We start from the raw sequence: 21,945 nt of genomic DNA, 5'->3' as shown, positions 1-21,945 counted from the left end.
TCATCCACGGCACATACCACTGCCTTCTCAATGTCCCGTTTGATATTAAGGAAAGCCTCCTGAGCTTCCGCCGATAGCGGAAAAGACGTCGACTTAATAAGAGGTCAGACTTTATCTGAGTAGTTAGCCACCCACTAGGCATAGTACGAGAAGAATCCCAGACACCTTCTTAAAGCTTTTACAGTGTGAGGTAAAGGTAATTCCTTAAGTGGGCGTAATCTTTCAGGATCTGGCCCGAATACCCCATTCTCCACAACGTAACCAAGAATACACAAACGTGTAGTATTGAAGGTACACTTGTTTTCGTTGTAGGTCAGGTTTAACCTCTTTGCAGTCTCTAGGAACTTCGCGAGATTTTGATCATGCTCCCGTTGGTCGCACCCACAGCTAGTAATATTATCCAGGTACGGGAATGTTGCTTCCAACACGTATTCATCCACCATACGATCCATCTCCCGTTGGAAGACGGATACCCCATTCGTCACTCCAAAGGGCACCCTAAGGAATTGGTACAGGCGCCCATTAGCTTCGAAGGCCGTATAAGGTCGATCTTCTATTTTAATGGGGAGTTGATGGTAGGCAGACTTTAAATCAATGGTGGAGAACACGCGGTACTGAGCTATCTGGTTCACCATCTCAGAAATATGAGGCAAAGGATAGGCGTCTAATTGGGTATACAAGTTTATAGTCTGGCTATAATCGACCACAAGTCTTTTCTTTTCATTAGTTTTAACCACCACCACCTGGGCACACCACGGGCTATTACTGTGTTCGATGGTTCCCTCCCGTTGAAGCCTTTCCACTTCTTCTTTTATAAATTTTTTTATCTTCTGAACTATACCGTCGACTCTTAGTCGCTATAGGTCTACAATTAGGAGCAAGGTTCACGAACAAAGAAGGCGGACTTATTTTTAAAGTAGAAAGGCCGCAGACTGTGAGCGGAGGCTGGGATCCACCATACTTAAGGGTGACGCTCTCATGCTGACACTGGAAGTCCAAGCCTAAAATTAAGTTCACACACAGCTGAGGTAATATGAGGAGTTTAAAATCCTGATACTCCGTATCCTTAACGGTCAATGTGACTTTACAATATCCAGTTACCTCCGAAGTAAGGGACTTGGACGCCATCACAATTTTACTTCGAGTAGGATACACCTTCAATGAACAGGAGTTAACAAGTTTGGGGTGTATAAAACTTTCAGTACTGCCACAGTCTATCAAACACCCAGTAGGACGACCATTAATCTTGATGTCCATCATAGATTTCAACAAGGAACACGGTATGGTTTGGTCAACCGTAACCGAGGCTAGAGTAAAACGATAGGCGGCAGCAGAAAAGACATCGGGTACAGGATTACCCTTACACACTTTACTAAAATGTCCCTGTTTCTTACATTTAAAACAGGTAGCCTTTCTGGCTGGGCATCGTTGCCTGGGGTGTTTAGATTGGCCACAAAAATAACACTTAGACCCATGGGGTACAGCCGCAACAATAGGATTGAGTGGAGGCTCCATTGGTGTTATGGATGCCTCCATACTCGGAACACACGAGGCTGAGAAAGACGTGTGGGCTGATGCATACACTTCTAAATTCTTCTGGGCTACATCTAACGATCGAGCAGTAGCGAAGACCGTTTTTAAAACTAACGAGTCATTCTCGAGAAGTCTCTGTATAATATAATTAGATCGGAGGCCAGATATGAAAGAATCACGGATGGCCTCTTCCTGATACAATATGGCAGAGACAGCCTTGTAGTTGCAATCCTTAGCCAAAGCCTTAAGGTCCTACAGGAAATCGTCCAGAGATTCCTTGGGTAATTGCCTGCGAGTAGACAAAAGATACCTGGTGTATACTTCGTTAACCGACTTAAGGTTACTGGGCCTTAAGTGCTGCGAGGGCCTCTTCATATGTAGTAATATCTTCAATTATCGAGTAAGTTTGATGACTTACCAAGCTGGTTAGAAGACCCAACTTGTTAACCGTCGAATCGACCGATGCGATGAAGTGTTCAAAACATCGAAGCCAATGCGTAAATTTCTTCGACACGTCTGCCGAATGGGGATCGATATCCAGACACTCTGGTTTCAAAAATTGATCCATCTTCTAAAAGTTGTTACTTAATAAAATTGATGTGCCAAATAACTGCCTGAATCCATGAGGTTAAAGCCTAAAACTAAAGGCTTTTATTAAGTAAGAACATGGCATCAAGTTAACACAGGGCAACCATCATTCATCACCAGCCCAGCCCTTGGTAGAACATTTCAGAAGAGGGGCGGGGCTAGGGAGGAGCATTAGTGGTTACACCGGTAGAACATTCCAGACATTAACAAGTACAACAACAACAATACAAATGCCATTACACAGAGTTATTTCATCACACTCCTGCGCCCAGAGATCGTGACATCATCCAAGCATGCATCGCCCCGGTAGTGCCCCGGACCGGAAATTGATTCTCACCCCCTGCCTCAGCGCCTGCCGCTAGGAACGACAGGTAGAGGGGGACGGTTTCAGTCGGCTGGGAGAGCACTATTTAAAGGCGTGCACCACATGTTTTTTCCTGTCGGCCATCTAAGTATACTGCAGGTTGAGAGAGGGAGAGAGGCGTCTGGAGACATTTAACGCTGTCCTACTTGAAGCAGATTTGGTCATCAGCAACACTTATCAGGTTCCCATTTCTGTACCCTTTTGTACTACGACATTTAAAAGAGTTAATGGGGGCTGTACCAGCACGGGGCCTCGCCCTCCAGCTTCAGCGTCAGAGGCAGCGGAGGCGGAGAGAGAGAGTGGCAAACGTGACCAGAGGGAGGAGGGCCAACAGGGCTCTGCACAGGAGAACCTACCCTCCCAGGGTATTCTGGGAGCAATTCCCTTATATCCATCTGTCTGAGGAGCAGTGTTTTAGAAGGCTCCACTTCAGCAAGGAGGTGGTCACAGAGCTCTGCCACCTCCTGAAGCCGGAGCTCCAGCCTTAGCTCAGGACCAGGACGTACGTCTCTGTTGGTGGCAGTGAAGCTGACAGTGGCTCTCAATTTCTACACCGAGCCTCCATCCAGGCTTCAACGGGAGATATTGTGAACATCTCCCAATTCGATGTTCATTGCTGCATCTGGGAGTTCACATATGCTCTGTACAAAAGGAGAAGGGAGTACATCTCACTCCCCATGACCTGAGACAAACAGCGTGAATGCGAATGTGGCTTCGCTAGGATAGCGGGCTTCCCCATGGTTCAGGGTGCCCTGACTGCACGCACGTGGCATTGCGGGCACCTCATGAAAATGCAGAGGTTTTCCGCAACCACAAAGGCTACCACTCACTGAATGTGCAGTTGGTTTGCAACCACAGAAAGCGCATCCTCCCCGTCAATGCCCGCTATCCTAGCAGCAGCCACGATTCATTCATCCTGCGCCAGACTGGTGTCCCAGACCTGTCCAACCACCGCATCAACCTCATGGCTGGCTCCTTGGGGACAAGGGTTATCCACACTGCACCTGGCTGATGACACCGCTCTGTAACCCCAACACTCCTGCTGAGCTCAATTCAATTTTATTTGCCATATGTAACTAGTACTAGTACAAGTACAATGGAATGCTTACTCCCCGTAGGGACACGTCAGCTATTCTTACAGCGCCGTGTTCAGAAAGTCAATTCAATGGCATCCAGTGGCAGTGAGAGCACGATGTCCCTCAGCCGCTCCGTCCTTCTCGTCACCGCGGCCTCCTCCTCACTGTTGCCAGCTCCACGTGTGGTAGCCTGCTTCTTCCGCTCACGATCCGACCTCTGGCCACCATGCCCGGCTCCCCTCCTCCCAGTCGGACTGCGAGCTTCTCGCCAAGGAGCTGCCAGCCGACGTGCTGTAGCGGGTCGTCGTGGCTGCTGTTGCTGCTCGTTGCGCTGCGCTGCCTCCATCCGACTCGCCGAACACATCGTCGGGATGTAAATGCTTCGGTCGCCGCGGCCTCCTCCTCACCGTCACCGGCTCCACGGTCCGACGGCCCGGGGCCTGCTTCTCACGGTCCGGCCTCTGGCCGTCATGCTCGGCTCCCCTCCTCCCAGTCGGAATGCCTTCCCAACGAGGAGCTGCCGGCCGACGTGCTCTAGCGGGTCATCGTGGCTGCTGCTGCTGCTCGTTGCGCTGCGCTGCCTCCGCCCGACTCGCCGAACACTTCGCTCCGGTTGCGGGAGCGAGCGGCAAGAGCAGGCCGCCCGAAGCAGAGAGAGCGCGCTTAGCACCGGACCGTCTCGGCCGCCATCTTGACTCAGCTTGCATACAATGAGAGCCATAGCACCACCAGGAACCTCATTGAAAAGAACAATTTATTAACAAAGACAACTGGTTCTTAGCACATCAAAATAATTCTTAAAAAAGTGAACAATATTTTTACAAACACATCCCATCTTTGGTACAAACACTCCCCCCATTTGGTCGAAACATTTTAGTTAGTCGGCCTTCTTGCATGATCTCCCTCCCCTTTGAACTTCACCCCTCCCAACCCTACTGCTCCTCCGTAATGTGGCCCCAGTGGCTGCAGCAAGGCTGGCTGAAGGCTGCTGAATCTTGGAACCAGAGACTGCAAATGGCCTTGCGGGATGCCCTCGACCAGCTCTGGGCCTGGAGGGCCCGGCTGCAGACTGCACCAACTCTGTATGTGCGGCAGCAGTCTGGGCTGGCTGGGTTACAGGCTGTGGCAAGTGCAATGCTGTCATCCTGAGAGAGGACAGCAACTTCCTGTTCGACCAACACGCTGCCACTTCCCCGGTGCAGATCTTCAGGATCCGGAGCAATCTGCTTGAGCACAGATTGCTGGCCTGCTGTGGCACCGTGAGAGCCCCGGTGGACAGTGGTTGCCCCAGCTACAATGGCAGCAGTCAGCGCTTGCGTGGCATCAATCTGAGACTGCATCAGAGCAGCCTGAGATTGGATGACACCAACCAATCACTCGATTCCAGCACTAAGCCACTGTGTTGCCTCGGCCTGTGCTGCAATAGATGCTGCCACCTCACCCATTACACATGCTATGGGGTCTGGGTCCCCACGCTCTCTCTGCCAATCAACCATCCTCTGCAATGAGGCAAGGATGGGAATCAAGGGTTTGCGCACAGATGACAGCTGTGCTGGAGGCGGACTCCTCCATGCTCCTAGCCAGTGCATCCATGCTCTTGGGCACCATTGCCATTGCACCCATGAGCTCAGTATGCATGCTCATCGCCTGAGTATTCATTGCCGCGATATCGAGATCCTCATCTGAGTCCTGTGCAGCAGAACTCGTGCACGCAATCACCCTCCGGGGAGATGGCCCCTGAGCTTCCCTTTCCCCATGGCATTGCTGCAGCCTGCTGGGTCCCGGAGCTTCACCCACATCACAGCCAAATCCCCTGCTCCGCTCCAGTGACCGCGTGACCCCAGTATCTGATGTGTCGCCCTCGGGAGACACAGTCAGTGAGGCTCCGGCTTGGTGTTGCTGATCCTCTCCCACGTCGCTTCCACTGCGAGGCTGAGGGACCGGCTCTTCGGATGCTGGCTCACTATCTGAAAGCAGGAAGGCACAAGAGTGGCTTTAACGTGAGGGGAGGGGGGCAGGAAGGGAGCAAGGAATGGAGACAGTGTACTTAGATGGAAAGTGGGAAGAGCTCGTGTTGTGAGGGCAATGTGCTATGAGAGAGGAGAGAGAGATGATGAACATACCGTTGCTGTTCTCAAGGGGGTCGACCTCTCCAACTGCCACAGCGCCCACGACATGGCTCGCGATTATTCTGTGCACTCGCTCCTCCAGCTGTGTGACGGGGTGCAGCTCCACCTGACCTCCTCCCATGCATTGTTGCTCCCTCCAGTTATGAGAAATCTATGCAAGAAAAAGGACAGCGTGTGAGTGAGTGTGCAGCCATGTGTTTGGCAGATGTGCCTACCATAGTTGAATAGCTGTTTATGTCTGCAAGGTGTGAGATGTGGATGTGACTTTTAGTAGATGGGCATATCTCAAACAGATATACCGCTTTGGATATTGTTGGGGGGGATGGCTTATCGGGGGAAGACAGCAGCAACCAACTTCCTGGCACCGTGGGTGGTTCTGCTGCACAGGACAGGAGGAAAAAGAGTGGGAGAGCTATAGTAATCAGGGATTCTATTGTAAGGGGAATAGATAGGCGTTTCTGCGGCCACAAACGAGACTCCAGGATGGTATGTTGCCTCCCTGGTGCAAGGGTCAAGGATGTCTCGGAGCGGCTGCAGAGCACCTGGAGGGGGAGGGTGAGCAGCCAGTTGTCGTGGTGCATATAGGTGCCAACGATATAGGTGAAAACCGGGACGAGGTCCTAAAAGCTGAATATAGGGAGTTAGAAGGTAAATTAAAAAATAGGACCTCAAAGGTAGTAATTTACTACCAGTGCCACGTGCTAGTCAGAGTAGAAATAGAAGGATATTTCAGATGAATACATGGCTAGAGGAATGGTGCAAGGGGGAGGGAGTCAAATTCCTGGGACATTGGAACTGGTTCTGGGGGAGGTGGGATGAGTACAAACTGGACGGTTTGCACCTGGGCAGGACTGGGACCGATGTCCTAGGGGGAGTGTTTGCTAGTGCTCTGGGGGAGGGTTTAAACTAAAATGGCAGGGGGTTGGGAACCTGTGCAGGGAGACAAGGAATGGGAAACAAGGATAGAAGCAAAAGACAGGAAGGAGAAAAGCAAAAGTGGCAGGCAGAGAAGTCAAGGGTGTAAACCAAACATGGCCACAGTAAATAATAGTTCTAAAAGGTCTAACAGTGTTAAAAAAACAAGCCTGAAGGCTTTGTGTCTTAATGCTAGGAGCATTCGTAATAAGGTGGATGAATTAGCTGCACAAATAGATGTAAATGGATATGATATGATTGGGATTATGGAAACATGGCTCCAGGGTGACCAAGGCTGGGAACTCAACATCCAGGGGTATTCAATATTCAGGAAAGACAGGCGAAAAGGAAAAGGAGGTGGGGTAGCATTGCTGGTTAATGAGCAGATTAACACAATTGTAAGGAAGGATATTAGCTCTGATGATGTGGAATCTGTATGGGTAGAGCTGAGAAATACCAAGGAGCAGAAAACATTAGTGGGAGTTGTATACAGACCCCCAAACAGTAATGCGGAGGTTGGGCATGACATTAAATGGGAAATTAGAGACACGTGACACGTGAAATAAGGGCACAGCAGTTATCATGGGTGACTTTAATCTACATATAGATTGAGCTAACCAAATTAGTAACAATACTGTGGAGGAGGAATTCCTGGAGTGTATACGGGATGGTTTCCTGGACCAATATGTCGAGGAACCAACTGGAGATCAGGCCATCTTAGACTGGGAACTATGTAATGAGAAAGGAATAATTAGCAATCTTGTTGTGCGAGGTCCCTTGGGGCGGAGCGATCATAATATGATAGAATTCTTCATTAAGATGGAGAGTGAAGTATTTGACTCAGAGGCTAGGGTCCTGAATTTAAATAAAGGAAACTACGATGGTATGAGGTGTGAGTTGGGTAAGATTGATTGGGGAATGTTACTCTAAGGGTTGATGGTGGATAGGCAATGGCAAACATTTAAAGATCGCATGGATGAACTACAGAATTTGTTCATCCCTATTTGGCATAAAAATAAAACAAAGAAGGTGAATCAACCGTGGCTAACAAGGGAAATTAGGGATAGCATAAGATCCAAGGAGAGGACATATAAATTGGCCAGAAAAAGCAGCAAACCTAAGGATTGGTAGCAGTTTAGGATTCAGCAAAGGAGGGCAAAGGGATTAATTAAGAGGGGGAAAATAGAGTATGAGAGTAAGCTTGCAGGAAACATAAAAACTGACCGTAAAAGCTTCTTGCAGTGGCGCTTCGTAATGTCCAAACATGCAGCCACTGAGCTTTGAGGCTTTTAACAACGAGTAGACGCGTGTCGAAAGCATGTTTGGAAATTACGAAGCGCCACTACACTTCTATATATATGTGAAGAGAAAAAGATTGGTGAAGTCAAGCGTAGGTCCCTTGCAGTCAGAATCAGGGGAATTTATAATGGGGAACAAAGAAATGGCAGACCAATTAAATACATACTTTGGTTCTGTCTTCAAAAAGGAGGACACAAATAACCTCCCAGAGATGTCGGGGAACATAGGGTCTAATGAAAGGGAGGAACTGAATGAAATCAGTATTTGTAGGGAAATGGTGTTAAGGAAATTGACGGGATTGAAGGCCGATAAATCCCCAGGGCCTGATAATCTACATCCTAGGGCACTTAAGGAAGTGGCCCTAGAAATAGTAGATGCATTGTTGGTAATCTTCCAAAATTCTATAGATTCTGGAACAGTTCCCATGGATTGGAGGGTAGCTAATGTTACCCCACTATTCAAAAAAGGTGGTAGAGAGAAAACGGGGATTTATAGACCGGTAAGCCTGACATCAGTAGTGGGGAAAATGCTGGAGTCCATTATAAAAGATGTAATAGCAGAGCACTTGGAAAACAGTGACAGGATCGGACAAAGTCAACATGGATTTACAAAAGGTAAATCGTGCTTGACTAATCTACTGGAATTTTTTGAGGATGTAACTGGTAGGATAAGGGAGAACCAGTGGATGTTATGTATTTGGACTTTCAGAAGGCTTTCGCTAAGGTCCCGCATAAGAGATTATCATGTAAATTTAAAGCACATGGGATTGGGGGCAAGGTACTGACTTGGATAGAGAACTGGCCGGCAGACAGGAAGCAAAGAGTTGGAATAAACGGCTCTTTTTCCGAGTAGCAGGCAGTGACTAGTGGGGTACCACAGGGGTCAGTGCTAGGACCCCAGCTATTCACAATATATATTAATGATCTAGACGAGGGAACTAGATGTAATACCTCCACGTTTGCAGACGACACAAAGCTGGGTGGGCGTGTGTGCTGTGAGGAGGATGCAGTATGATTTGGACAGGTTGGGTGATTGGGCAGATGTATGGTAGATGCAGTATAATGTGGATAAATGTGAGGTTATCCACTTTGGTGGCAAAAACAGGAAGGCAGATTATTATCTGAACGGCAATAGATTGGGAGAAGGGGAAGTGCAACGAGACCTGGGTGTCCTTGTGCACCAGTCGCTGAAGGTAAGCATGCAGATGCAGCAGGCGGTTAAAAAGGCAAATGGTATGTTGGCCTTCGTAGCGAGAGGATTCGAGTACAGGAGCAAGGATGTCTTGCTACAGTTGTACAGGGCCTTGGTGAGACCACACCTTGAGTATTGATGTGCAGTTTTGGTCGCCTTATCTGAGGAAGGATGTTCTTGCCATGGAGGGAGTGCAGCGAAGATTCACCAGACTGATACCTGGGATGGCAGGAATGACGTATGAGGAGAGATTGGGTCGATTGTGCTTATATTCACTGGCGTTTAGAAGAATGAGAGGGGATCTCATTGAAACTTATAAAATTCTAAAAGGACTAGACAGACTAGATGCAGGAAGGATGTTCCCGATGGCGGGGGAGTCCAGAACCAGGGGTCACAGTCTAAAGATAAGGGGTACGCCATTTAGGACAGAGATGAGGAGGAATTTCTTCACCCAGAGAGTGGTGAACCTGTGGAATTCTCTACCAAAAATGGCAGTTGAAGCCAATTCATTAAATATATTCAAGAAGGAGTTGGATATATTTCTTAAGGCTAAAGGGATCAAGGGATATGGGGAGAAAGCAGCGACAGGGTACTGAATTTGGATGATCAGCCATGATCTCATTGAATGGCGGAGCAGGCTCGAGGGGCCGAATGGCCTACTCCTGCTCCTATCTTCTATGTTTCTATTTTTTTATAGTTGCTGGTTGAGTGTTGGGGATTTGTCAGTTTATAGCGTTTGTGCACAGAGCGAGATTGAGATGGGGCCATGTCTTTTAAGCATCTACTCACCCTGGCCACCCGAGTGAGGGCGTTGAACTTCTTGCAGCGCCTTCATGTTTATTAACTTCAGATTTCCAGCATCCGCAGTAAATTTTTTTGCTCTTGTATTCAAATACAAGTTGTTGTTGTTGTTGTTGTATGTGATTGACAGCTGGTGGAGGCAGAGGCCCCGCCTCCCAGCCGAGGGGCGCGGGTGGAGGGGGCGGAGTTAGACTAGGCCAATGGAAGGCGGTTTGACTGAAAGCGGCGCCGACCAATGAGAATTGCCGGTGCTCGGGGCGGGGGGAGGGTGAGGGGCCGGTGACAGTTTGTGCGCCAATTTCGGACAGCGAGGGAGAGAGAGCCAGCCGGCGGGTTTGCGGTGAGTGAGAATCCGGGCCGGTGAGAGAGGAGCCGGGTACCCGCGGAGAACCCCCTCTTGCCTCAGTGGGAGTGTTAGCGGCCGGGCTGGTCAGGTGGACGGCCCAGGAGCCGGAGTCACGCCGCGTCAAGCCCGACATTGGGCTCCGGGAGGCGTCAGCAGCGCCCTTAGGCCGCGGTCACCCCCGCGCGGGTATCCTGAACACGAGCCGACGGCTGGTGGGAGGCCGAGGCCGGGCCCAGCGCCCTGTTGCCCCAGTTCCCTCCCGCGTTGTTGTGTAAAAAAAAAATCAGACGATTCTACCGCTGTTCCCTTAAAATGGGCTGCGAAGAGCTCCCAGCCCGTGTTCAACCTGCTTCAGTAATCAGGATTGCTTGGGATGATTTGAGCCGGTTACTGGGTCTGGTAAAGTGCTGCCGACATGGTCCTCAATCCCCTTAAATCTATTGGCATCGCCTATTCGCTCACCGGAGTCCATTGGTTATGTTACTGGCCTAGTAATCCCGAAGTCTACACTAAATCCAGAGGAAAAGAGTTCAAATCCTACCAGGCAGTTGGTATTTAAGTTCAGTTTTTTTTGAAAAATAAAGAAACTGGTACCAGAAAATGTGATATTGATGTTGGATTGTTGTAAAATTTAGTTTAAAAAAGATCTGAAAATAAAAAGCTGGCATTGGGAAAAGTGATATTGAAGCTATTAATGTCCTTCGGGGAATGAAAACTGCTGTCCTTACCTGGTTTGGTAGAAAAAAATTATGTGGTTCCAGGGATGAGGGACTTCAATTATGTGGAGAGACTGGAGAAGCTGGGGTTGTTCTCCTTAGAGCAGAGAAGGTTGAGAGGAGATTTGATAGAGGTGTTCAAAATCATGAGTGGTCTAGACAGAGTATATGGAGAGAAACTGTTCCCATTGGCGGAAGGGTTGAGAACCAGAGGACACAGATTTAAGGTGATTGGTAAAAGAACCAAAGGCGATGTGAGGGAAAAACTTTTTTACCCAGCGGGTGGTTAGGATCTGGAATGCACTGCCTGAAAGGGTGGTGGAGGCAGATTCAATTGTGGCTTTCAAGAGGGAATTTGATAAGTACCTGAAGGAATAAAATATGTAGGGCTACGGGGAAACAGCAGTGGAGTGGGACTAGCTGAAGTGTTCGTGCAGTGTGCAGACACAGGCTTGATGAAGGGCCGAATGGCCTCCTGTGTTGTAACCATTCTATGATTCTACATGTGACTCCAGTCCCACAATATTGTGCATGACTCTTAATTGCCCGCTGAAGTGGTCCAGCACAGTGGTTCTCAAACTATTTTGGTTGAAGGACCCCTTTTTCAAATGTATTAGTTCCAATGAAGCTCACCGTAAGCTCGAGGAACAGCACCTCCTCTTTCGATTGGGCACTTTGCAGCCTGCCGGACTCAACATTGAGTTCAACAATTTCAGATAATTATCCCTGCCCCCATTTTACATGCAGAATGATTTTTGCCATTCCCATTTGCAACATTTTATCTTTCCTGCCTTACAAAAGTACAGAGTGTTCTTTCAATTCCTTCCTCCCCTCCTAAACGTCCCCCTCTCCCCCCACCTCCCCCTGTCTCTGCACCTGCTTAATATCTGTTACATCTCCAGCTTTTTCCAGTTCTGATGAAGGGTCCCAGACCTGAAACGTTAACTCTGTTTCTCTCTCCACGGATGCTGCCTGGCCTGCTGAGTATTTCCAGCATTTTCTGTTGTTGTTTCAGATTTCCAGCTTCTGCAGTATTTTGCTATTATATAGTAATCACACTCCCTGCCTCCCCCATCTAAATTATAATACTTCAATTCCTGTACGCTTACATTTCTGAATGTAAAATTCATTAGTGTCCTGTTAAAGGGACTTGCATGAAATTTTGCCAGGGCTGTCTGATATAGTGGACATTGATTTGATTGGTGATGTGAAAACTTTTGTCTTTCCTTCAGCTAAAAGGTTCAGCAACATGCCTGCTGAATAATTCACTGCACAAAACCTCCCTGCTCTTCCTGGAGTGGGATTAAGCTTGGTGGCTTCTTTCAGATGTAACCCTCCACTGCCTGCCTATTCACTGCACAGTTGTTGAGTGTTTCAGGGTTTTTTCCCTTCCCCTTTGCTGTTTACCAGCCTGTCTGTGCTGGAATATCGCTGACACGCTGCCTGGTGTGTGGCATTTATGCCATCGGGACACCGTGAGTAATTGGGACCACGGCTTTAGACTGGGTCCAGTCACAGGCCCAGCTACCGTACTCAGTGAACAAAGCTTGGCTTGACCGTCATTCCAGGCCCTTGGACAAGGCTGACGCGGCGGCTCCTTCTTACCCTCCCCAAGCTCCAGCCCTGCAAATCCACTGCTGGTGTCTCTGTGGCCTCTTGTCTCTGGATTCTCAGTCAGTCTGAGGCCCGGCTAATCCAGTTACCTGTCCGTTTCCAGAGCTGCCTCGGCCCCAGTGTCTGCCCGGAGATCGCTTACCAGTGTCTCGCTGTGAGAGTGCACCAGGCCCCTGGGCCTGACATCAAACGCCCCAGCTGTGCTGCTTGAGTGGACGAAGTAAATCAAAATAATGGCCAACAGCGCGAGCCCGACCCACGCCGTTGCACCAATGGGTCCCGTCCGTTCACATTATTTCGTAGACCCCCCTAGAAAGTCTCTACGGACCTCAGATTGAGAACCATTGGTCTCGCAAGCCACTCCAGTTATATCCAACCTATAGGGTTGGATATAACTGGAGCAAGTGATTAAGAAGGCCAATGGAATGTTGGCTTTCATTGCTAGGGGGATAGAATATAAAAATAGGGAGATATTGCTTCAGTTGTACAAGGTATTGGTGAGACTGCACCTGGAATACTGCGTACAGTTTTGGTGTCCATACTTAAGAAAAGACATACTTGCTTTCGAGTCAGTACAAAGAAGGTTCACTCGGTTAATCCCGGGGATGAGGGGATGGACATATGAGGAGAGGTTGAGTAGATTGGGACTCTACTCATTGGAGTTCAGAAGAATGAGAGGCGATCTTATTGAGACATATAAGATTGTGAAGGGGTTGGATCGGGTGGATGCGGGGAGGATGTTCCCGATGATGGGTGAAACTAGAACTAGGGGGCATAGTCTTAGAATAAGGGGCTGCTCTTTCAAAACTGAGATGAGGAGGAACTACTTCACTCAGAGGGTGGTAGGTCCATGGAATATGCTGCCCCAAAAAGCTGTAGAAGCTACATCATTACATAAATTTAAAACAGAAATAGACAGTTTCCTAGAAGTAAAGGGAATTAAGGGTTACGGGGAGCGGGCAGGAATTTGGACATGAGTCTAGGTTCGGATCGGTCATGGCCCTGTGGGTAGCGGAGCGGGCCCAGGGGCCGTGTAGCCTGATCCTGCTCCTATTTCGTGTGTCTAATTCTGTTAGATTCAGGAGATGGTTCTGTGATAGTGGATTGGCGGTTAGGATCAGATCAGCCATGATCTTATTGAATGGCGGAGCAGGCTCGAGGGGCCGATTGGCCTACTCCTGCTCCTATTTCTTATGTTCTTATGTAGGGGTTGAATGTGAAGGTCCTTCTCTGGGCAACGGAAGATAGGCAATAAATGGCGGTCTCGCCAGCAACGTCTGCATTCCCAGAATGATTTTTTAAAAATGATCACTTAATGAGAAACTTGCTACTATTTTGTTGCAGCTTTTCTTTGTTGTGATGTCATGATTGGTAGTACAGTTCACACCGCGTATAGTGGGCATGTTCGCACTAATGCGATTTTCCTGCTATACATGGTGGATGGTAAATCCATTGGATTCCATAATAACCCCGTAGCGCAAAAGTAAATATCACGAACAAGCATTTATTTACCCTAGCTTGTCTGCAAAACAATTATTTCAACAGTGATGACTTGCACCAGCAGTCAATGCACCGATGAATCTGCCGATTTTGTTGAGATTAAAGCTGAGGAACTTTTAAGAGGCGGTTAGACAGGAAAAGAGCAGGGGAGTGGGACTAATTGGATAGCTCCTTCAAAGAGCTGGCACAGGCACGATGGGCAGAATGGACACCTTCTGTGTTATAAGATTCTATGACTGTGATGGGGGTGGATGGAAAGTGACCCCAATTCTGAAGCAAACAGTACCACGAGTTGTCATATACCCAATAACCTTCCAATTCATAAGAACTCGTGCATGCAGAACCACAAAGGTCATAATCTCTGGATTATTACCGGAGCCTGGAGCAAATTGGCACAGGGTCAATAGGAGTAGGGAGATGAATGTGTGGCTCAAAGATTGGTGCGGGAGAAGTAGGTTTCGATTCGTGGGGCACTGGCACCAGTACTGGGGAAAGAGAGAGCTGTTCTGTTGGGACAGGCTACACCTGCACCACGCTAGGACCAGAGTTCTAGAGAATCGAATAACTAGGGAGGTAGATAAGGCTTTAAACTAAGTAAGGGTGGGGGGGTGGTGGGAGAGGAGAGGGAGGGTCCTGGTGGAGAGAAATCTAGAATGCTAAAGAGAAAAGACAAGGATGCAGTGCAGGAAAGTGATTGGGGTAAGGATAACCAGATTGTGTCAGGAAGGGACAGAGCGTACAAACAAAGGAGTGCATGAACAAATAGGGTCCGGGTAAGAAAAAATGGTAATAAGACAAATAGGGCCATAGTACAAAAAAAATGTTAAGATGTCTAAAAATGTTAAAGACAAACCTAAAGGCACTGTATCTGAATGCACGAAGCATTCGTAATAAAGTAGACCAATTAACAGCGATTACGGAGACATGGCTGCAGGGTGACCAAGGCTGGGAGCTGAATATTCAAGGATATTCGATATTTAGGAAGGACAGGCAAAAAGGAAAAGGAGGTGGGGTGGCCTCGTTAGTAAAGAATGAAATCAGCAATAGTGAGAGAGGATATTGGCTCAGAAAATCGAGATGTAGAATCAGTCTGGGTGGAGCTAAGCAGCACCAAGGGGCAGAAAACATTGGCGGGAGTTGTCTATAGGCCTCAAAACAGTAGTGGTAATGTAGGGGATGGCATCATGGGTGACTTTAATCTACATATAGACTGGCCGAGCCAAATTAGCAATAATACTGTGAAGGATGAATTCCTGGAGTGTGTACGAGATGGTTTTTTAGACCAGTACATTGCGGAGCCAACTAGGGAACAGGCTATCCTAGATTGGGTATTGTGCAATGAGAAGGGGTTAATTAATAATCTTGTTGTGCGGGGTCCTTTAGGGAAGAGTGACCATAATATTAGGAATTCTTCATTAAAATGGAAAATGAAGAAGTCCAATCCGAAACTAGGATCCTAAATCTAAACAAAGGAAACTACGAAGGTATGAGGAGTGAGTTGGCTATGATAGGTTGGGGAGCTTCATTAACGGTGGATAGGCAATGGCTAACATTTAAGGAACAAATGCATGAATTGCAACAGTTATACATTCCTTTCTGGCGCAAAAACACAAAAGGAAAAGCGGCCCAACCAACCATGGCTAACAAAAGAAATTAAGGGTAGTATTAGATCCAAAGAGGAGTCATATAAAGTTGCCAGAAAAAGTAGCAAGCCTGAGGATTGGGAGCAGTTTAGAGTTCAGCAAAAATGGACCAAGAGATTGATCAAGAGGGGGAAAATAGAGTACGAGAGTAAACTTGCAAGGAACATAAAAGCGGATTGTAAAAACTTTTACAAGTATGTAAAAAGAAAAAGATTAGTGAAGACAAATGTAGGTTCCTTATAGTCAGAAACGGGAGAATTTATAATGGGGAACAAGGAAATGGCAGAGCAATTAAACAAATACTTTGGTTCTGTCTTCACGGAAGAGGACACAAATAACTTCCCAGAAATGCGAGGGAACCGAGGGTCTAGTGAGAAGGAGGAATTAAAGGAAATTAGTATTAGTAAAAAAAATAGTGCTGGAGAAATTAATGGGACTGAAAGCCGATAAATCCCCAGGGCCTGATAATCTGCATCCCAGAGTACTAAAAGAGGTAGCCATGGAAATAGTGGATGCATTGGTTGTCATCTTCCAAAATTATATAGATTATGGAACAGTTCCTGCAAATTGGAGGGTGGCAAATGTAACCCCACTATTTAAAAAAGGAGGGAGAGAGAAAACAGGGAACTACAGACCGGTTAGCCTAACATCAGTAGTAGGGAAAATGCTAGAGTCTATTATAAAGGATGTGATAACAGGACACTTAAAAAATATCAACGGGATTAGACAAAGTCAACATGGATTTATGAAAAGGAAATTGGGTTTGACAAACCTCCTGGAGTTTTTTGAGGATGTAACTGGTAGAATAGATAAGGGAGAACCAGTGGATGTGGTTTATTTGGATTTTCAGGAGGCCTTTAATAAAGTTCCACATAAGAGGTTAGTGTGCAAAATTAAAGCACATGGGATTGGGGGTAATATACAGTACTGGCATGGATTGAAAATTGGTTAACAGACGGGAAACAAAGAGTAGGGATACATGGGTCTTTTTCGGGGTGGCAGGCTGTGACTAGTGTGGTACCGCAGGGATCAGTGCTTGGGCCCCAGCTATTTGGATGAGGGAACCAAATGTAATATTTCCAAGTTTGCTGACAACACAAAACTAGGTGGGATTGTGAGTTGTGAGGAGGATGCAGAGAGGCTTCAAGGCAATTTAGACAAGTTGAGTGAGTGGGCAAATTCATGGCAGATGCAGTCTAACATGAATAAATGTGAAGTTATCCACTTCGGTAGGAAAAACAGAAAGATCGAGTATTATTTAAATGGTGATAGATTAGGAAATGCTGATGTACAAATGAGACCTGGGTGTCCTTGTACACTAGTCACTGAAAGCAAACATGCAGGTGCAGCAAGCAGTTAGGAAGGCAAATGGTATGTTGGCCTTCATTGCAAGAGGATTTGACTACAGGAGCAAGGATGTCTTACTACAGTTATATAGGGCCTTGGTGAGACCACATCTGGAGTACTGTGTGCAGTTTTGGCCTCCTTACCTAAGAAAGGATATACTTGCCATAGAAGGAGTGCAGCAAAGGTCCACCAGACTGATTCCTGGGATGGCAGGACTGTCGTATGAGGAGAGATTGGGTCGACTAGGCCTGTATTCACTAGAGTTTAGAAGAATGAGAGGGGATCTCATTGAAATGTATAAAATTCTGACAGGGCTAGACAGACTGGATGCAAGGAGGATGTTTCCCCTGGCTGGGGGGGGTCCAGAACGAGGGGTCACAGTCTCAGGATACGGGATAGGACATTTAGGACTGAGATGAGAAATTTCTTCACTCAGAGGGTGGTGAACCTGTGGAATTCTCTACCACAGAAGGCTGTGGAGGCCAAGTCACTGAATATATTTAAGAAGGAGATAGATTTCTGGACACAAAAGGTATCCAGGGGTATGGGGAGAGAGCAGGAATATGGTATTGAGATAGAGGATCAGCCATGATCATATTGAATGGCGGAGCAGGCTCGAAAGGCCGAATGGCCTACTCCCGCTCCTATTTTTCTATGTTCTATGTTGGTCACTGGACAGGGAAACTGCTGCTCAATATACAATTAACGTCTGACAGGTAATCCCACAGCTTGAAATGCCTGAAATAGCCGGCCTGCTTAATATGGTTTAAGCAGCATCTTTGTAATTGACACCTATGGTAATAGCAAATGGTCAGTGCCCTCTGCCCGATATAGGCTGTCTGGGATAAACGGGGACGATGTAAGTGATGGGGACTGTATCTCTCCTTTTTCTCACATTCCCCATCTGCCCCAAAAATGCCTAAGACAAAATGGAATTGCTGTTTTTATATGCTTGAATCCAGAATTGATTTCAAGAATGTCACTTTGTGGTTGAGATGAAAGTTATACCATCACTGTTGTGGGTTACGATATTTAAACCTTTGAATGAGATTCCTGTTTTATAATTGGTCCTAGAAATTGCTTATTCTCGTTATTTCTTATTTTGGAGTCATACCTAGCACAAAGGAAGATGGTTGTGGTGACTTAAGGTCAATCATCACAGCCTCAGGACATTGCTGCAGGAGTTCCTCAGGGCAGTGTCCTAGGCCCAACCATCTTCAGCTGCTTCATCAATGACCTTTCCTCCAACATAAGGTCAGAAATAGGGATGTTCGCTGATGACTGGCACTGAACACTGTGCAATCACAACTCCTCAGATAATGAAGCAGTCCATGCTCGCATGCAACAAGACCTGGACGAAGTTCAGGCTTGGGCTGATAAGTGGCAGGTAACATTCGCGCCACAGGCAATGACTATCTCCAACAAGCGAGAGTCTAACTACCTCCCCATGACATTCAACGGCATTACCATCGCCGAATCCCCCACCATCAACATCCTGGGGGTCACTATTGACCTTAACTGGACCAGCCACATAAATACTGTGGCAACAAGAGCAGGTCAGAGGCTAGGTATTCTGTGGCGAATGTCTCATCTCCTAACTCCCCAAAGCCTTTCCTCCATCTACAAGGCACAAGTAAGGAGTGTGATGGATACTCTCCACTTACCTGGATGAGTGCAGCTGCAACAACACTCAAGAAGCTTGACACCATCCAGGACAAAGCAGCCCGCTTGATTGGCACCCCATCCACCACCTTAAACATTCACTCCCTCCACCACCGGCGCACCGTGGTTGCAGTGTGTACCCTCTACAAGATGCACTGCAGCAACTCACCAAGGCTTCTTCGGCAGCACCTCCCAAACCTGCGACCTCTTCCACCTAGAAGGACAAGGGCAGCAGGTGCATGGGAACACCACCATCTCAAAGTTACCCTCCAAGTCACACACCATCCTGACTAAGTTTATTGGCGATCCTTCATCGTCAAAATGCTGAAACTCCCTCCCTAACAGCACTGTGGGAGTACCTTCACCACACAGACTGCAGCGGTTCAAGAAGGCGGCTCACCACCACCTTCTCAAGGGTAACGAGGGATGGGCAATAAATGCTGGCCTTGCCAGCGATGCCCACATCCCATATGCGAATAAAAAAAAAAGCTAACAGTATCTTAATATTGCTTGGTTTTCCAATTGACTTCATCTAGTCCTATGCTATTTAACTGATAAATTACGTTCAGTCTTGTGCTCTGCCACATTTTCTACCTTTTATTAACCAGTGTAATTAACCTGTGTCAGTTGCCATTGAAAAGCATAGCTAACTTGCTACCACTGTTTATGAAGAGGAGGTCAGAGCCTAGGTATTTGTCCTCAAAGGAAAGTGTATGTGGCACTAAGTTTTTACCATCTATATAATCAAATCTGTAAATATTTTGAATGGCAGGACAATGGTTTTGTTGAACACATGGAAGGACTCCTCGATACAGTAGTGGAGGTGTAAACCTGGAATCATTTAAACAGTTGAATGTTATAAACGAAGAACTGGCGTGTACTTCTAGATTGATGAATTAAGATGACTTGAATGGCTCTACTCACGCAATTATCTTGTGATCACTTGTATTGGATCAATGTGGGGTTGGTCGAATTGGGAACTCTCCGTAAAACAAAAGCAAGATACAGGAAACTCTCGTTTAAACGGTACCTAAATATCCGGAATTCTCTATTAACCGGCAAAATTCATACTCCGAAAACAACACCTCCATAACCGGCAATGTTGCCGTGGCCGAGTTAGTCAGTGGGGGTAGTTCTCCAAACTGCCACTACTCGGCTTCTTGGGGCTGTCGGAAGTCCGAACACCTCAATAACAGGAGCCTGACTCTCCCGCGCTGCCGGTAGTACCCAATTACTGTATACTGCACATTTCTTGATTTTTAAAATTTTTGTTTGTTAAAAATAGCCTCAGTAGATAACCCTCTCCGTCTGGAATTTTTAATCAACCGTCACCGTCCCGGTCCTGTCGGTGCCGGATACCAAAGTGTTTCCTGTACTGCAGATGCTTGAAATCTGAAATAAAAACAAAATGCTGGAAACGTTCAGTAGGTCAGGCAGATTCTGTGGAGAGAGAAATGGTTGCAACAGAAGAGGAGGGAAGCATGAAAAAAAATGGCAAAGAGGAGCAGGCTCCCGTGGTGGGAGAAAGACAGGCAGATCCTCACCCCCTGGGGTCTACCTGCCTTTCTTCCACCCAGCGAAAATCTTCAGATTTTCCATGCTTCCATCCTCTGATATTCTGGTTTATAAACCATTTATACCCCTTCTGGACTCATTTTTGTTTCTATACTTGTCTTATCACCTCCTTTTGCCTTGCCTTATCTCCACATTTGTCATTTGATCACTTTTGCCCTCCAATTCTAGGCACCACACTTTAGGAAGGATGTTAAGGCCTAGGAGAGGCTGCAGAGGAGATTTCCTAGAATGGTACCAGGGATGAGGGAATTCAGTTATGTGGAGAGATTAGAGAAACTGGGATTGTTCTCCTTAAAGCAAAGAAGGTTAAGGGGAGAGATGTTCAGAATTATGAAGGGTTTTGACAGAGTAGATAGGGAAAAACTGTTTCCACTGGCGGGAGGGTCAAAATGTCTTTACACAGCGCATTGTTATAATCCTAGAATGCACTACCTGAAAGGGTGGTGGAAGCTTTTAACGGAATTGGACATCTACTTGAAAAAGAGAGAAATTGCAGGGCTTTGGCGAAAGAGTGGGTGAGTGGGACTAATTGGATAGCGATTTCAAACAGCAGGCACATGCAAGATGAGTCGAATGGCCTTCTGTGCTGTAAGATTCTATGATTCTGTGGCTGGTTCAGTAGCTTGAGTCATGGGAGAGCTGATCAGCTGTCACAATACCAGTTGATCTTGTTGGCAGGAATAATGAAGGTGAGTGCTGATGGAAAAGACTCGGGCTTTAGTGGTGAAAGACAATGCAATCAGCAGTGCTAATTAATAGTTTGGACTCTTCAGTTCATTTCTGTTAGCTGTCAGGAGAAGAGTTATGGGAAACAGTTGAGGTTCTGTTATTTTCTCATAGATTGGGGAAGTAGTCCCTACTTCCTAAATTTTCTTCAATGTTTTTAAAAAAATCCACCCTGAAATCTTAGATGGTCTTCTCTACTTAATCTACTTTCTCTGATGCTTGTCTGTAGCTGATTTTGTTGAAATGCTGTTATAGCCCTGCTTTTGCATCCTAATTTGGTAAGCAATTTGTGATTGGGGGACAAAAGAGCATCACATAAAGACTTGCCATGTCATTACTGTTGTGATGTCACTTCAAATGCCATTAAATTCAAAGACTTGCAGTGAGTAAGTTCTGTGAAATCCCAACCAAATGTATTACGTTGAACTGTGTGTTACAAGACACTAATACATTTTTAGGACTTGTGATGACTTTACAAATCGTTGGGGCTTGACTGTTTTGGCTTATGATGCGTCTTCCTTGATTGTGTATATTACAAGGCTGAAAAGGCAGTTGTGTTTGTGTAACTTCATGAACTATGACAGTGAAGTTAAGTGACCTTATAATTACTCAAGATCTTGTCTTAACTCTCTATGTAGCTTTTCTGTTGATGCTCGCATCTCCTGTAAATGCCATTGTTATGATTCCCAAACTGTGTCTCCCATGGTACTAAAAGACAAGTGTTGTAGACCAGGATTGTTAGTGGTGAGCTGATAGGAAATAATAAGAATATACAGGAAACTTTCTGGTATCCGGCACTGACGGGACCGTGTTGCCGTTCCATCAAAACTGCTGGAGAAACCAGCGCTAATGTTAAAACATACGGAGCTTCTGAGCTCTGTGTGAAGCAACAAACCCTGTTGCTTAGCAACAGCTTCAAA

The 21,945-nt window shown here is 46.8% G+C and overlaps 1 protein-coding gene across 2 annotated transcripts in view; it reads left to right on the top strand.

The window, feature by feature from the left end:
• Positions 1-10,138: 10,138 nt before the first annotated feature.
• The window catches only part of vrk1 (VRK serine/threonine kinase 1), a 116,526-nt gene continuing 104,719 nt past the window's right edge, over positions 10,139-21,945 (top strand). For both annotated transcript variants that reach the window (XM_086002745.1, XM_086002744.1), the window contains exon 1: positions 10,139-10,236. The gene's annotated coding sequence lies outside the window, so the exon portion shown is untranslated. The remainder of the gene's footprint in view (positions 10,237-21,945) is intronic.

Source organism: Somniosus microcephalus, chromosome 12 (genome assembly GCF_052327205.1).
Source record: "Somniosus microcephalus isolate GS21.2 chromosome 12, FLI_Smic_1.0, whole genome shotgun sequence".
Classification (NCBI taxonomy): domain Eukaryota; kingdom Metazoa; phylum Chordata; class Chondrichthyes; order Squaliformes; family Somniosidae; genus Somniosus; species Somniosus microcephalus.
This window is presented reverse-complemented; position numbering and strand designations above follow the sequence as displayed.